The sequence below is a fragment of the Cicer arietinum genome, chromosome 4 (genome assembly GCF_000331145.2).
Source record: "Cicer arietinum cultivar CDC Frontier isolate Library 1 chromosome 4, Cicar.CDCFrontier_v2.0, whole genome shotgun sequence".
In the NCBI taxonomy this organism is placed as follows: Eukaryota; Viridiplantae; Streptophyta; class Magnoliopsida; order Fabales; family Fabaceae; genus Cicer; species Cicer arietinum.
In genome coordinates, this window is record NC_021163.2 from 30,366,723 (window position 1) to 30,386,271 (window position 19,549).

The window sequence follows — 19,549 nt, forward strand, 5'->3', positions numbered from 1 at the left end:
CCGAAGAAGTCATCCGTGCAAAGTACCCACACTTATGTTGAAACTCAAGGTTAATGGTATTTATTAAATAAATAAAAAGTCAAATAAATTCGAGGACGAATTTGTATAAGGGGAGGAGATTGACACGTCCGTGTCTTTTTTTTTAATAATAATAAAAATATATAATAATAATAATAATAATAACAATTAATTAATAATAAATAAAAAAAACAAACAAACTCAACCACACTCACTCTCACTCTCTTTCCATCTCACTCCCTCATTTTCTCCTATTTCTTCTCTCTCTCTCTCTCTCTCCCTCTCGGCCGAACACTCCCCCTCCCCCATTTTTGTGCTTTTTTTCCCCTTCTTTTCCTTCCTTTCTCCTTGCTTCTTCTCACTCTATTACTCAAACCCTTAACCATTAAAAGAGATTTAACATCCCCACAAGCTTAATTTCTCAGACTCTTACAAATTCTTTTGGTTGAGATTTTTGGGTTAGGGTTTATGTTCTAAGGAAGGAAAAGGGTACCCATCTCTTGAGAGTTGTTTATTGAGACTCATTGAGGTAAATGTACAACTCCAATCCTAGTATGAATTCATAGAAAAATGTAGTTTTGAGTAAAAATCTTATTTTGTGCTTAGCGTATATTTAAATGATTTTGATGGTTTCCTAGAGTTAGCTAAACTTTAGAATACATTTTTCTAAAGTCCTGGAAATATTTTTGATACTCAGATTTGTCAACTGAGACCCTGCCGGCTATTCTGAGAGTTGTTGAAGAGCAAACTTAGACAATTCTCCATAGTTGTGAGTTGACGACGATCATCGTCATATATTTTTATATAATGCTATTATTATTACTTTACTTGTTTATTATATTAAAGTATTTATTGAAAAATTTGGGGAACACAACCTTTGAATTTTATCTCGATTTCGTCAATCATTTAATTTAACGGTCGTTGTTATATATTATGTTATTAGTTTGATTTACGTATGAGTTAAAGTATTTAAATCTTGAATTGTTATGCGATTGAGTATGTTTTTCATGAATTATGATGAAATGATTTTAAATACGTATTTTGAGAAATCGTTGTTATAATTATTAAATCGTTAACTGCGTTAGGTGCACCTAGTTACCTTGTTTTGATTAGGGAGAGTTACCTGTTAGATGGAGCCGCCCATATGAGAAATGTCATCCCTAATTGATACGTGATGATGCGTTACAAGATTGAGAGGAAAGAACTATCCGTTAGATGAAGTCACCCCTAAGGGAAAGGCCACCCTTAGGAGGAAAAGGCTTTCAATGAGATGAAGCCGCCTCTTGATTCTCAAAAATTTGTATTTTTACGTGTTTTTTTGTTGTTGATGATTTTAAGGTTGCTCATTTTGATTTCGATTCGTGCCTTTTGTGTTTCCCTTCTAATTGATGGTGGTTGTTGTCTCCTCACTAAGTCTTTGTGACTTACCTCTTCATGTTGTTTATTTTTTCCAGATTTGCAGGCAGCTGAGTAGCAAGCTGTTAGTAGGCTCAAGTCTCGACTCTATTTCTTTTTGGTAGGCCTCATTGATCGATGACCATTTTTGTAAAATATGTCGAGTCTAATGTAATTTGCATCTATTTTGGAGTCTAGAAGTTTTATTTTGAAATGTATTAAACGATTAGATTATGTTCTTTGATTTGTAACTGAATTGAAAATTTAACAGGGATTTTATAAATTTGGGAATGTTGAAGTTACAGGGGATACTCTGTCGAAATTTCGAGTAAAAAGTATATATATATTTTTGAAATGGTTAGAGAACGGTTTAGTTGTTTGATTGTTAAGTTAGTTGATAGGCTTGCCAGGCTAGGAGTATATCTTGTGCGCCGGTCACGACATTTAAATTTCGGATCGTGACAGTTTCGAATATTTGAAATATTCGAGTTTTGTCTTACTTTTTAATTTTGGAGGTTTCAAACTTTCGAAAGTTTGGTAGGGTCAAGTTCGAATATTTCAAAGTTTCGAAGGAAGTAGGTGAAAAAATGAAAGTGGAATTTTTTGGAGGTTTTTATACATGAAACAAAGGGTAATATGGTCTTTTTTATATGACTGGGGTAGGAGGTAAAAGTGGGGGGTGCACGGTACAATTCTCTTGAGTGACTTGTGAAAGGGCAAAACTATTTAGAGAATACCACACTTGCAACTTGTAAGGGTATCCACAATTGCGGTTTCCACTTTTCTATATTATTCATTTAATTTATACTTATAATAACATTTTAATATTAGTATTTAAAAAATACTTGATTTCTCTGATTTAATTCAACATTTTTTTTTAAATTATTAAACAAATTTTATCAATAATTATGTCATTTATTTTGATATAATTAATTAAATATATGTTTAATTTAATATTTTTAATATAATTTTAACCAAATTTATATATAGAAGTTACATATTGTAGTTTTTATTGAGATATGAATTTGGATTCACCCACCGTGAAAACAAGCGATCTACAAGTAGGGTATAAAAAAAATTGAGGAGAAAGAAATTACTTGCAGAGCAACTCTCCCATTAGCTACTAATTTTTTTCATTGCTCCAATGGGTGCGCGCTGCTTCCTGATAGGCAAAACAATCCCATTGAAAATGCATGAAGTAAACTAAGTTCAAGAATAGTAAAACAAACTTGGAGAAAATTATTGAAAAAATAAATATTATTATTATTATTTATAAATTGTTATGTTCAATTATTCAATCAGGAAATTATAGTATCACATTGAATATATATTTATATTATATATAAAAATTTAAGGACGAAAGAATTGAGTTAGAATGGTTAATGAATTTTAGTTAAAAACATTAAATTTTACTTACATCCTATCCAAAAATTAAAACTCATTTTCTTAAAAATCAATAGGTTAAAAAATAAATAATTTAAAAAACACTTGATTTCTCTTATCTAATTCAACATCCTAAAAAAGTTACTAAACAAATTCTATCAATAATTATCATATTTCAATAATACTTATTTATTTTAATATAATTTATTAAATATATATTTGGTTTAGTCTTTGTCAAACTCAAATCATTTTTTAATATAATTTTAACTGTAACTTATAGAAATTACAAATTATAATTTTCATTGAGACGTAAGTTTGGATTCACCCACGGTAAAAACAAACAATTTACAAGTAGGGTCTTAAAAAAAAAAGAGGAGAATAATAAATTACTTATAGAGCAACTCTCCCATTAGCTACTAATTTGTTTAGTGCTCCAATGGCTGCGTGGTGCTTCCTAAACTAAGTTCAAGAATAGTAAAACGCACGTGGAGAAAATTATTGAAAAGATAAATATTATTATAATTTATAAATTGTTATGTTCAATTATTCAATCAGAAAATTATAGGATCACATTGAATATATATTAATATTATGTATCAATAACTAAAATTTTAAGGACTAAGTAATTGAGTTAGAATAGTTAATAAATTTTAGTTAACACATTAAATTTTACTTACATCTTGATAGAAGATTAAAGCACATTCTCTTAAGCCTCAATAATAGGTTGGTAAATAAATAAAAATTTAATTTTTATTTTCTCATACCCATGTTTATTATAAGAGTGGTTTAATTTCTCTCTTTTGTGCTTGTCAGGGGACTAGTCTAGTTTGCTTCGTTACTTCTTCTCCTTTTGTTGAGAAGACAATGTAATTATACCAATTAGATAATCGTTGTTGGTATGTAATTTTACATTTACTCTAAAGATATTATATGAGTATGTTTTATTAGTTTCTAAGACACAAGTTTTTAGATTTATTTATTGATAAACATATGATCTATTATAAGTATTACTGGTGCGTACACGTGCATGGAAATCCGTCTGATACAAATATTTTTCCGGTTTATAGTAATAATAATTTTGTAGAAAATTGATTAACAAATTATATAAAATTTTATGAAGGGATAAATAGTTTATAGAATTAATTTTACGTTTCCGTCGAAAAAAAAGAATTAGTTTTACGTTAATATTTAAAAAATAATAAAATTTTATACTGGTTGAAAAGGTAAATTATTAATTCATATATTGGTAATAATTAATGTAAAATGGTCTTCTCTAAAAACCAACTATATTTTAAGTTCCTAGTTTTCATGTGAATTGTATATCTCTATGTATCATTTTCACATTTAATTAAATAAGAAAGAAATTAAAAGACCTCTATCATTTCAAGCATATCTCTATGTAGATTATATTTCTTCTTAAAAATACAGTTAAATAAACTTTTAGTACTTAAAATTTTAAAATTATGTTTTAATTTTTATAAAAAAATAATACATTTTAGTCCCTACAAAATCATCTCGCAAACGATTTTAGTCTCTATTGAAGCGAATCATATTTAATTATCCTTTAATTTTTAATTTTTTAAATGAATTTTTATAAGCATGATTAAAAAATTATAAAAAGTTGTTCCACAAAAATTAAAAATTTATTAACTTATGATGTACTAAATATGAATTTTTATAAACCTAAAAAAGTCAAGATAAATGGCAATGAAATTAAATTTAAACTTAGAAGACAAATTTTGATTCAATTTTTTGTAAAAGTACTTTCTGTTAATAATATTATTAATATACTTGCAAAAAAGTATTCAAAAATATATATGAATTTAATAACAGGGACTAAAATTGATTGTATGATAATTTTATAAATACTAAAAAATTCTAATTTTTTACATGAATTAAAAATAAAATTTTATAAAAACAAAAAACTTATTTATCTCAAAAAACAATATGTTTAGATGAATACATATACTTGAGTTTATGTCAATAATTAGATCATGCCAATGAGTTAAATGTTAAAACAAAACTTTAAATATAACATAATAACTCTTAATTTGACAACTTTTTCATTTATATTTCATCATACATAATGAGTGACACATTTACAAATCACTACGCCAAAAATGACATTTAACAGCGCCCATTTTACAGCGCTTGCTAAACACAAGCACTGTTGTAATTATATTTTAAAAATAACGGAACCTATTACAGCGCTTTTGATGCAAAGCGCTGTAAAACAAGCGCTGTAGTAGGTCATATAACGTTTGCGCATCACGTTATAAGGCTTTTACAGCGCTTGTCAAAAAAGCGCTGTAAAAGGAAGCGCTTTCGCGAATCAGTTACAGCGCTTTTTTCACAAGCGCTGTAAAACACATGCGCTTTCATTGAATTTAACTACCTATTACAGCGCGTTTTTCACAAGCGCTGTAAAACACATGCGCTTTCATTGAATTTAACTACCTATTACAGCGCGTTTTTCACAAGCGCTGTAAAACACATGCGCTTTCATTGAATTTAACTACCTATTACAGCGCGTTTTTCACAAGCGCTGTAAAACACATGCGCTTTCATTGAATTTAACTACCTATTACAGCGCGTTTTTCACAAGCGCTGTAAAACACATGCGCTTTCATTGAATTTAACTACCTATTACAGCGCGTTTTTCACAAGCGCTGTAAAATACATCTTTAAAATAATTATATACGTTGGAAACCCTCATATCCTCTACATCTTTCAAATAATTATATACGTTGGAAACCCTCATATCCTCTACATCTTTCAAATAATTATATACGTTGGAAACCCTCATATCCTCTACATCTTTCAAATAATTATATACGTTGGAAACCCTCATATCCTCTACATCTTTCAAATAATTATATACGTTGCGAACCCTAATATCCTCTACGTACTGTGCGGCCATCTACGTTGTCTAAGGTATTTTTTACACATGATCTGTTATGTTTTGAAATTGTCAAAAATTGTCAAAAACTCATACCACATGATCTGTTCTGTTTTGAAATTGTTAGTTGATATTGGTTTCTTTTTGAAACTTGTTGATATGTTTTGAAAGCTTATTATTTTTGTTACTGCATTTATATAGGTGGTATAATATGGATAGGAAATGGATTTCAGCCAATCGATTGTCAAAAGAGTATGAAATTGGAGTGAAGGAGTTTGTTGAGTTTGCAGTGAAGAATGCAAAAGATCCAAATAGAGTAGTTTGTCCTTGTTTAAAATGTTGTTTTGGAAAACGTGTTAGAGAAGATGAATTAGAAGGACATCTAGTATGTAATGGAATTGATCAAAGCTACACATGTTGGATAAGACATGGTGAGAAAAAAAAAGGAAACATTAATTTTGAGAATAGTTCTACATATGCTTCAACTGATTTCGATACAGATACATATGAGCCGGACCGAGTTGATGAGATTGCAAAAGCAGTTGAAGAAGATCTTCGAGATTGTCCTAAAATGTTTGAAAGTTTGTTGAGTGATGCAGAGAAAGAATTATATAATGGTTGTACTAAATTCACAAGACTGTCAGCGATATTAAAGTTGTACAACTTAAAAGCGAGTAATGGATGGTCTGATAAAAGCTTTACGGAATTATTAACACTCATAAAAGATATGTTGCCAGATGATAATGAACTTCCCAGTCGGACCTACGAGGCTAAACGGATTTTGTGTTCTATTGGAATGAGTTACGAAAGGATTCATGCGTGTCCTAACGATTGCATTTTATTTCGAAACGAATATGAACTACTTAAGGCGTGTCCGAAATGCAATGTCTCTCGATATAAGAAGAAAGAATCTACTCCAGCAAAAGTCGTGTGGTATTTTCCTATAATACCAAGATTTAGGCGCATGTATCGCAGTGAAGAAGATTCAAAACACTTGACATGGCATGCAGATGAAAGAATTAGAGATGGAATGTTTCGACACCCTGCAGATTCCCCACAATGGGCAAAAATTGATCACGAGTATCCTGAATTCGGGATAGAGTCAAGAAATCTAAGACTTGCACTTTCTACTGATGGAATGAATCCACATGGTCTTCAAAGCATCTCACATAGCACGTGGCCTGTGATTTTGGTAATATATAACCTACCTCCATGGTTATGTATGAAGCGTAAGTTTATGATGTTGTCTCTGTTAATTTCTGGACCCAAACAACCGGGGAATGATATCGACGTATACTTGACTCCTCTAATCGAAAATTTAAAAAGTATGTGGGAGACAGGTGTGGAAGTTTATGATGGGTATAAGAAAGAATGTTTCAATTTAAGGGTTATGTTGTTCGGCATAATTAATGATTTTCCAGCATATGGTAATTTATCAGGATATAGCATTAAAGGTCAGTGTGCATGTCCTATATGTGAAGAGAGTACAAATTGGATGCGGTTGAAACATTGTAAGAAGAATGTGTTTCTTGGACATCGTAGATTTTTACCTTATAGTCATCAGTATCGTGGGTGGAGAAATGCATTCAATGGAAAATCAGAGGAAGGTAAAGCTCCTTTAGCACCGACTGGATATCAAATACTTGAAAAAGTACAAGGTTTGACCAATAAATTTGGCAAACCTTTTGCGGGAGAGCTGGTGAAAACTGGGTGGAAGAAAAAGTCAATTTTCTTTGAATTGCCATATTGGAAGTCATTGTATGTAAGACATTTCCTCGATGTGATGCATATTGAAAAAAATGTATTTGAAAGTGTTATTGGTACGTTACTCAATGTTCCAGGAAAGTCTAAAGATGGCGTCAATGCAAGATTGGACTTGGTCGATATGGGAATAAGAAATGAACTGGCTCCAGTAAAGAAAGGAAATCGCACATATCTACCTCCAGCCGCTCATACTCTATCTAGAAAGGAAAAAATTGTTTTATGTAAATTTCTACACGAAGTTAAAGTTCCAGAAGGATACTCTTCGAACATTAAAAATTTGGTTTGTATGAAAGACCTCAAGTTAAAAGGTTTGAAGACCCATGATTGTCATATTATAATGGAGCATTTGCTACCAATAGGTATACGTTCCATTTTACCTGAAAAAGTTCGACTAGCCTTAACTAGATTATGTTTCTTCTTCAGGGAAATTTGTAGTAAAGTGATCGACCCTCAGAAATTACCGACATTGCAGAGGGAAATTGTTGTTACTTTGTGTGAGCTTGAAATGTATTTCCCACCATCGTTTTTTGATATAATGGTTCACCTTACTGTTCATCTGGTTAAGGAGACACAACTTTGTGGGCCAGCTTATATGAGATGGATGTATCCGATAGAACGATATATGAAAATATTAAAAGGGTACGTAAAAAGTAGAAGTCGACCAGAAGGTTGTATTGCTGAACGATACATTGTTGAAGAGGCTGCTGAATTTTGTACTGAATATCTGTCCAATGTTGAATCCATAGGGCTTCCCATGTCTCGTCATTCGGGAAGACTATCAGGAGAAGGGATAACTGGAAGGAGACTACTGACTATATCAAGGACAGAATGGGAGCAGGCACAATTGTATGTTCTGCACAATGATGATGAGGTTCAACCGTATGTTACAATACACATTGATCAGTTATCTCGTTTGAACATGAATAGGAATCAAAATTGGATAACTCGAGAGCACAATCGAAGTTTTGTAACATGGTTAAAAAATCACATAATGTCAAAATTTGATATAGACCCCGGATCAATTTCAAATAGATTGAGGTGGCTAGCAAATGGTCCGAGCTTACATGTCTTTTCTTACACTGGTTATGTTATTAACGGCTACACATTTTATACCAAAGAACAAGATGATCAGACCACTATGCAAAATAGTGGAGTCACTCTCGTAGCTGAAGCGATGCATGTCTCAAGTGCAAAAGACAAAAACCCAATATATGCAAATCTATCATATTTTGGGGTTATCGAGCGCATATGGGAGTTAGACTACACAATGTTTCGTGTTCCCATATTTGGTTGCAAGTGGGTCGATAATAATAATGGCGTTCGGATTGATGAGTCAGGATTCTTGCTTGTCGATTTTAATAGGGTGGGATACAAAGACGAGCCTTTTATTTTAGCGTCGCAAGCTCAACAAGTGTTTTATGTCACTGATCCTTCTAATGATAAATGGTCTGTTGTCCTATCGACCAATAAAATAAGTGATGATAACAATAATGATGAAGATGTTGGTAATGATCTTTTATTTGCAACATCACAACAACCACATGAAATTGATTCAACTGATGATGGTTTATATCTTAGAGATGATCATGATGAGGGAATTTGGATTAATCCATCGTTTCGTATTGTAAATGGACAAACAAATGTGAATGTCACCAGGAAAAGAAGAAGGGCATCTTAATGTATATATATGTTTAATTGTTTTATATAAGCTATGCATGTAATCTGAACTGTGTTATTGTAAATATGCATGTAATCTGAATTGAGTGTTTTATACTAAGTTCTGATTAATTTATTTTCTGATTAATTTATTTTCTGCTTATATTTAGCTTGATTTGAGTGTTTTATACCAAGTTCATGTAACAATGAGTGTTTTATATTTAGCTTGATTTACATGAACTGAACTGAATATAAATTAGTAATTTACATGAACTGAACTGAACTGAATAGAGAGATTCTCTTTTGCTCAGTGCATATATATATATAGATTCTTCAGAATACTCATTTCTAATAATTCATCATCTCCTAAAGTATTGTGATAAAGACAATGATAACAATATTTTTAATCCAATAAACAATGATAAAAATGTTTTTAATGTCATCCCAACCCAAATAAACCAAACACAAAAATAAAATAAAGAGACATTTTACAGCGCTTATCTTAAAAAGCGCTGTAAAAGATCCTTTTAAAAATAAAATAATGAGTGTTTTATACCTTTTACAGCGCTTTTCACACAAAGCGCTGTAAACGACTCTTTTGAAAGTGAGTAAAAAAGACATTTTACAGCGCTTATTTGACAAAGCGCTGTAAAAAAGCTTTAAAAATAATATTCATCAGACACCTAATTTCTTCAAACACCTTGTACGCATCATGGGAATCCAAAAAACATCAGACACAAACCCATTTCTTCAAACACCTTGTACGCATCATGGGAATCCAAAAAACATCAGACACAAACCCATTTCTTCAAACACCTTGTACGCATCATGGGAATCCCCAAAAACACCAGACACAAACCCATTTTTCGCAACATGGCAATGATCCTGAATACCAATTAAGTTTCGATTTAAGAAGGAAAGAGAATGTAAAGAGATAAAAAGGGTGTTGAGGTGGAGATTGAATTGTGAAAGAGTAAGCTTTGATGTTTGTGAAGAAGATGCATAAAAGGAGAAGAGTTTGGTGAAGAGGAAGGGATTTTTGTGGTGACCAGTTACTACTATGTGGGTTTTGCATGCATGTTGAGCTTGTTTAAAAAATAACATAACATAACAAAACACAAAAACAATAAGGCCTTTTACAGCGCTTATTTGGAAAAAGCGCTGTAAAAGAGCCTTTTAAAATTAACATAAAGAGACATTTTAGAGCGCTTATGTGGAAAAGCGCTGTAAAAGGCTTTAAAAAACATTCATATAACATAATAACACACGGAGGTCTTTTACAGCGCTTATTTGGGAAAAGCGCTGTAAAAGAGCCTCTTAAAATTAACATAAAGAGACATTTTAGAGCGCTTATGTGTAAAAGCGCTGTAAAAGGCATTCAAATAACATAATAACACACGGAGGTCTTTTACAGCGCTTATTTGAAAAAAGCGCTGTAAAAGAGCCTTTTAAAAATTTAACTAAAGAAGCCTTTTAGAGCGCTTATGTGTGAAAGCGCTGTAAAAGGCATTCATATAACATAATAACACACGGAGGTCTTTTACAGCGCTTATTTGAAAAAAGCGCTGTAAAAGAGCCTTTTAAAAATTTAACTAAAGAAGCCTTTTAGAGCGCTTATGTGTGAAAGCGCTGTAAAAGGCATTCATATAACATAATAACACACGGAGGTCTTTTACAGCGCTTATTTGAAAAAAGCGCTGTAAAAGGCATTCAAATAACATAATAACACACGGAGGTCTTTTACAGCGCTTATTTGAAAAAAGCGCTGTAAAAGGCATTCAAATAACATAATAACACACGGAGGTCTTTTACAGCGCTTATTTGAAAAAAGCGCTGTAAAAGAGCCTTTTAAAAATTTAACTAAAGAAGCCTTTTAGAGCGCTTTACAAAATAAGCGCTGTAAAAGGCTTATAAAAAGCGCTGTAAAAGTGTTACGTATATATAACAGTTACCTCTTCAGTTTCCTCTTCATTACGTAACCTTCATCTCAACCTTCATTTCTTCTCTTCTTTTGCAAACCCTATCATCCCGTCCTTTACGAACCTTATTTCCACGATCATCTCCTTCATTTCGAACCTTATTTCCATCCAAGATCATCTCTCCCATTTCACACAATATATTTTCATTGAAATACGTAACCCTCATTACGTATTTCTTCAAACCGTATTTCTGTGAACCATATTTCTGTGAACTTTCTGCAAACCCTCTTTTCTTTGCATTTCGTCTTTCTTCGAACCATCATTATTCAGGTATTGATGTTATTAAATTTTTGTAATCATTAGAATGCATGTTGAGCTTTTTTAAGATATACTGATACATGTTGAGTTTGTTTATAATAATGCATGATCCATGTTGAGCTTGTTGATGTTATACTAAAGTGCATGTTGAACTTGTTGTAGTTAAATGGATACAAACAAAGATTTAGAAGTTCAAAATGAAGAAGTTGGCACCTCTAAGACTTACGAAAAAGAAGTCAAACGTGGTGCAACTATCATGCAAAGGGTGATTAAAGCACGGAGCAGTGGCATTAAATTTGAGGTATACTATATATACTCTGTTTGCTGTGTGTTTTTTTATCTTTTTTTAGGGTTTAGGGCATGTACTTACTATATGAGTTTATTAGGTTGGCTGGAACGAGAGTGGTCAGCCAGTTGACCCCAACAGCTCCATGTTTGTAAGCTACATTGGGGCTGTTGTTCGTCAAAATGTCCCAATAACAATAGACAACTGGAGAGATAAGGCGTTGAAGGATGCCAAAGATATCATCTGGAATGACATTCAAGTAAATATTTTGATCTACTCTTTTGTCATTTATAATTTTTTTTCTGTAAAATACATTACTTATAATTGTTTTCATTGCAGACCACTTTTGTTCTTGATGAGGAACGAAAGTCATATGTTTTGAGAGTTGCTGGGAAAATCCATCGTGGATTTAGATCCCATCTCTCAAATTTCTATCTAAAAGATAGAGAAGGAAACACAAATGCTGAACCTCCAAAGATATATCAACATTATATATCAAAGGATGAATGGAGTGCATTTGTTTCCAAACGTTCTGACCCGGCGTTTGTCGTAAGTGATTAATTTATTAGCATTTGTGTTTTATTATTCATATTCGTAGCGTATTTTAAATTTTTACACAATTGCTATTTTTTTTTTATATAGAATATTAGTAAGGCAAATCGCGAACGGGCAAGCAACCCAAAACACCCATACAAGAAATCACGTATGGGATATGCACGCCTTGAACAAAAAATTGTAAGTAATTAAACATCACTTGTAATTTGTATTATAAACTATAGTGTGTAACTAATTTGTATTATTTTGTTTATGATTTTAACGAATAGAGAAAAGACACCCAAGCCGATCAACCCTTGGGTCGTCATATCTTATGGAAGGAAGCGCGTGTTAACAAAGAAGGAGTGGTTGATAATGAAAATGTCAAGAAAGTTGTAGAACTTTGTGTAAGTATATTATCACTTTAATATTTTTTAATATTGTATTTTAAAAATGCTATTGAACTTATCTTTTTAATGTTACATGTATTTTAGGAAACTATTGAACAAAGTTCTGAAACTCAAGAGGGCAACAAGGATACGTGCAGGGACATTCTTGGGAAAGTGTTTAATGTCCCTGAGTATTCCGGTCGAGTGAGGGGGAAAGGATTTGGCGTAACTCCCAAAAGCTTTTTTCCTCAAGAGAAGCGCCAAAAACCTTCCAACGAGGAAGTATTAGAGAAGCTCAGAATCTTATCGGAGCAAGTGGCACTCTTGGTGAATACGAATAAAGACAAGCAACTTCCGGTTCAGCTCCAACCTGAAATACAAATGGAGAGTGAAACCGGGAGTTGCAACGTCGGTTTGAAGAGTATTCCCGAGGTAATTAATTACTTACTACTTACTTGCTTATGTAATTACTTATGTATTAAACAAACTTATATATTAACTGTACTTATGTTTTAACTATTGATGTAGGGTGTCACTACATGTGTCCTATACTTGTCCTCGCCGACTCAACGGAAGGTGGGAAAAGGAATATTGCACAATACTTCGGGAGAAGTATTGCACAATATTCCGATCCCCGCGGGCCATGTCAAAGTATCGCCTACGGTTGCTTTCGAACCAACTGCACCGTTGCCCATACCGGACAACGATGGAGATATGAAGTTCTTAAGCGACGCTATTGGCAGTTACGTGGCATGGCCCACACACCTTGTTGCCCTCGAAAAAAAGATTCCCAAGGACAAATCAGTTACATCTCCCGAAAAGGTTTGTCACATTTATTGCCTAAGGTTTTTTATTTTTTCAGATTCAATAAACTAACATTTTACCTCATTTTTGTAGGTCCAAATAAATAAACCACCCCTACAGCCAAAAAAAGGCAGCAGACCTCAAAAATTGGAGGTTAATAGGGCTGCCAAACTACAAAGGCTGGAGGGTAATAAAGCTGCAAAACTTGCAGCAACAAAAAATCTGGATCGGGGAAAATCGGTCGCTGCTGCTGCTGCTCCTAATAAAAGTCAGCCACGCCTTGGTAAATACGGGGCGTGTCTTGACATCCAAATAAAAAGGAACATGGGCAGCAGCAACGATTCGCCCATTGTACAAATGAATCAAGACATCTTTGGAGATGAGTATATTGAATACCTCGAAAAGGAGCAAATGTACGATCTTCTCGAACATAAGGAGCTGAGTGTTACTGTAATCAGCTTGTACATAAGGTAAAAAATACTTTTAATTGCATTTATTTGTAATTAATTAAATGTATTGGTAATTAATCTAGTTTAAAATTTTCATTGAAGGTTTTTGTACGAGAAGGTCGTGTGCACGAGGAAACTGTCAAATAAATACTCATTCTTGTCTCCGCATAAGATGTCGATGTTCAAACTCGATCCAGACAATGTAAAACACTACATTGTAGATATGTTTTTAAGAAATAAAGAAAGTGATAAATTGTTCTTGGCACCATATAATTCAGGGTACGTAATTTTATCTTTTTTAATTGATGAGAATTTAATTTATTAGTTGTCTATAAACAAAATTGCTTAACCAATTTTTTGTTGTTGTAGGGCACATTGGAAAGCGCTGTAAAATGTACAAGAAAAGCGCTGTAAAATGCAGACCCATAATATGAAATTATGGGTGGGCATTTTACAGCGCTTTTTTGAGAAAGCGTTGTAATATGCACACCCATATATGAAATTATGGGTGGGCATTTTACAACGCTTTTTTGAGAAAGCGCTGTAATATGCACCCCATTATATGAGTTATGGGTGGACATATTACAGCGCTTTTGTGAGAAAGCGCTGTAATATGCCCACCCATATATGAATTATGGTTGGGCATATTACAACGCTTGTTTGAGAAAGCGTTGTAATATGCACACCCATAACTCATATAATGGGGTGCATATTACAACGCTTTTTGTGAAGAAGCGCTGTAAAATGTGCATAACAAGCGCGCGTTGTATTTACATGTTTTATAGCGCTTTTTTAAAAGCGCTGTTGTATCATTTACAGCGCTCGTTTCCACAGCGCTTATTTTTTTGAAAAAGCGCTGTAAATGGCTTAAAAAAAGCGCTGTAAAATGCGTTTTTTCGCGTAGTGAATAAAATTCTCAAAATAAGTTATCCTTTAAATTTTCATTGTAAAATTAATTAGAGAGTATAATTAAAAATAATAATTAATATTGAGTATAAATTAAAATGACGATTTATTTTGAGACAATATTTTTTTTTGTAAATAAGTCATTCATTGTATAACAAGAATGTAGTAGTCCATAATTTATTATAAAATATTTTTTAAATACTTTAATGTCATGTCACACTAATAAAAATATTTAGATCAAACTTTTAAAATACTTATATCAAATAAAAAGATAGACTCAATTATAAAAAAATTTAATTGGGTCATTTCTCATTATGTCGAAAATTTAATCTATAACTGATAACTATGAAAAATACATCAGTTTATCATTAAAACTTAATTTAATCAAATGTATTTCGACCCTTATTAATCTTTTAACCTACTTAGAGATAAATCGAAAAAATATACCTTTTTAAGTCCTTTAACATGTTAGGAGATAAATCATTTCTCATACCATTAAGTAGGTTAAGAGATTAAATCATATTTTCAAACAAATAAGACTAAAAAGCATTTCTTTATAAAGGCATAAATGGTATCATTGGTATGCAAACGTGTCATAATAGTAAGACACGTCTAAATTATGTTAGGAATTCAAAGTCTAATAATCAATGACAAGTATTAACAAGACATAGGTTTTATTTAATCACATGAGTTCTATATAAATTTAGTAGGACTCGTGTGGATTCTAATTAATTAAAAGAGTCTATTGAAAAATGTATGTTAAAGAGTATTTTACTAGTATTATTCATATCAAATGCAACACATCATTCATTTATTAGTAATAAAAAATAAAGTAAAACAAGCACGAAGACTTAAACAAAAATCCATGAGAAAAGAAAACTATCAAATGTCCCTAAACCTATAATTGAAAAGAAATAAATTATTGCGATCAAAAGGCATAGCAATTGAAGTAGGTCAAAAAGTCAACCAACCAGTAAAAACTTGAGAGATATCAAATGAAGCAAGACTGTCCCCCGATATGTGAGAACTAAGTTGATTTGAATAACAATTATGCATAATTAGTTTTAATAACAATGTTTATAAGAGAACAATTTATCTTTGATGAATGTTAAGTGCACAGACAAAGCTTTTTGAGTAAATTTTTAATATCCTCTAATAAAGAATTATATGTGTTTTAACTCTGTAACTAGATCCTTTGTTTCCAAACAGTACTAAATTGTCCGGTTATTACTACATCTGGTTTGACTTTGTGTCACTACGAGTTACACGAAAAAATGCAATTAAAGAAAGGAATAATAGCATGAGGATTTTTAAGATAAGGAAACATGTTTAAGGATGACAATTAGATCTAAACCCAGTGGATACCCACACAAAAAAAAAAAAAAAAACTAAAACGGGAAGGATAAAAATCCGCATAATGGGCATAGATACGGGGTCGGATAATTACCCGCAAAATTAAGCGGGTATGGGTGCAGGTAAGAGTACTATAGTGTCCACCCCGCCCGCACCCGCACTTATATAAATATATTATTTATTTATTTATTATATTAGTATTTAGTTTAATTAATTATTTTCTTTTATGTTTTACCATCTATTAATATCATTGGACCACAATAATATTTATAATCGAAAAATAAACGTTTACAAACTGTTTAAGAATTTGATTATGATGAATAGGGAAATAATTGTGACTTTATAACTAAGAGTTATGTCTTATTAATCGTGAATTTATAATTATACTTAGAACTTCGTATCAATTATTTTTATAGATCTCAAATAATATTATCAATTATGTCTTATTTATACTTGAATGTGTATTCTAACGAGTGTTCATTTGAAATGTTTTGAGTTAGAAAATATTTTGGTTTATAACACTTTATGATTGAATTTAAGATATTTGAATAATTTTAAAATTTAATCACAACATCATATATTTATTGATCTATTTTGGTTAACGTGTGAGTAATGGGTATCGGTACAACACTTAGCTATCCAGAGGGTAAGGATACGGGTACGAGTATTAAAGTTGATACTCAAGAGGGTATGAGCACATATATGAGTATTTTTTAAAACTGCAGGTACGGGGACGAGTACTATAGTACCCTACCCGAACTCTACCCATTATCATCCCTATACATGTTGTACATGGACAGCTGGAGACTACGCAAGGCCTTGTCGTACCAGCTTAGAGACGTTAGGGTTTGTGCTCTTCATCAATGATCATAACTTTGCCCTAACAATTTTTTTTCTCTATGTTATAAATAGCATCATGCAGTACCAAAGAAACAACTCTTGTAGAATTCTACAAATCTCATTTTGCACAATTATCTACAAGCACTCTGCAACATTGCAATAAATTTTCCTAAATGCAAAAATCCAAGAAAAGAGAAAAATTCTAAGAGTCACTAAAAATGGTGTCCCTATTCTTTCTGTTGGAAGTTATTTCATTGTATTCTAAGCTTAAATTATTTTATCCTCTATGAGTAAAAATTTGTATTTCTTAATCACTTTGTGAACTTGTAACTTCCAGTAGTGGCGTGTTCCTCAAATGCTTGACTTTACTATGCCAATTTAGAGTTTTTTTCCTCCATCGCTGCCATGACTGCCTACAATCTTTTTGCCTCAATGATCCTCTTCAAATCAAAATAGAACTCGATTTTGTTCACAAATCTAAATGCATCATCTTTGAAAAACAGAGGAATTTCTAGTTTTCGCCATTTGTCACCCATATTCCGTGATTCAGCACCATTAGTTTGGTCTCCTTCGCTAGGGCGATCTTGGTGTCAACTCTATTGAATTCCGGTTCAAAATTTCTAATATTTTAGTGTATTGATCGTGAAGTTCAATCTTTTTTTTTCCACAAGTACCCGCCTCTAATACTCGAACCCATGCTCAAGTGGTTCAATCATTGCTTCTATTTTTGCGTGTGCGATGTAATACCCTAAATTTTATAATAAATTATTTTATTAATTAAATAAAATTTTAAATAATTAATTTGATGATTAATATTATTTTAGGATATATGTTGATAAATTTTGTGGCTAATTTTCGTTATATGGATGTTTTCTATGATGTGATAGTTTGATACATATTATATTAAGTGAACGATATATATAATAAATATTTTATTTTATTATTTTATATATTTTTCTAAAAATAAAAGTATTTTAGTGTAATATTTTAAAGAATAAGATTTTATGCGATTTTAAGTGTATATGTGAGCTGATAATTAATGTGATATCTTCTTGTATGTTTGATTATTTGTAAAGTGTGCACATATTTATATTTTAATTATTTTTAAATATCTCTTATTTTAATTATTTATATTATAAAAAATTATCTTTAGATATTAGTAATATTGTGTTTGAGTTTTTTTATTTTTAAATACTTGTTATGGTATTGTGATTTTATATATATTTATTATGATTTAGTAATTAATATAAAATATTGATGTTATATTTATTTATTTTATAATTTTGACTATTTTCTAATATGATGGTATTATTATAATGTGAGTATTTTGAGAAATAAGTATAATTGTAGAGATTATTTTGAATGTGAGAGTTTTAATTATTAGTAATATGTTTTTTTATATTGATTATTTTAATTACTTTAAATTTAGCATATATTAATTATAAAATATTAGTAATATTTTGAAAATTTAATGATGTTTGGAAGAGTATTAAAAAAATGAGATTAAGTAACAATTAATTTTGTTTTAGCAAAATAAAAATAATAGCAGTAAAACATAAATTAAATAAGGGACAAATGCGCTTGACCCATTTATGTTAATCCTAATTATGTTAATAAAATAAAAATAAGAAAAGTAAGAAAGGAGTTGCAGCAGCCGTATAAGCAAAGAGTAAACCCATCAAGGAGCTTATCGTTTGGCATCGACGATCAATAACTGTTTCAGAAAATTTTCTCCGTCCTCGCCCAAATTTCAGTATATTGTTTTATTCATTTAGGTAGTCAAATAAACATACTTCCTTAGATTTTTAACCATCACAATTTCTCTCTAAAATACTTGATTTCTCCTGTTTGTAGAATTTGTTATTTTGTACCGTTCTCCTTCACCGTAAGCCCGATTTGAGTGAAACCAACCCCAAAACGACCGTGTGAAAAGTGGCTATATTATCCACTGATTGATTTTCTGATTTATGGTAATTTTACTTAACCAAATTTTGAATTTAGTTTTTAAAGTATGTTCTCATAATTTATTTTTAACGTTTACCATTAAACTGTCGAGTTAGATCGACTAAAAGACAAATAGTCAATGAACAAAGGCTGTTTGCTCGTGGAATCGTAGTCGTGTGTGAAAGCTTCGAAATAAGGTAAGGGGTGAGAGGACGTTTGAATTCATGAGTATAATATATTGTGAGATGAACGGGAAAACCATATTTCCCAACAATTCATTCGAGGCTTGCTACGTACGGCAACATCCCTTTGAGTGATAAATTAATTAATATGCAAAATAGAAATTGTGAGACTAAAATATGGAATAGAAATACTTATAAGGTGTTGATTGATTCATTAAATGTGTGGTATTTAATATTATTGTGATATTTAATTTAATTTCGTTAAATGTTGGGCATTTGATATTATTGTGATATTTGATTTAATTTCGTTAAATGTTGGGCATTTGATATTATTGTGATATTTGATTTAATTTCTTTAAATGTGTGGCATTTGATATTATTGCGATATTTGATTTATTATCGTTAAATGTGTGATATTTGATATTATTGTGATATTGGATGTCAAATGAATTTTATGAATATGTTTGATTAGACATGTTTAGGTGATGTGATAATAAAAGCTGGATGCAT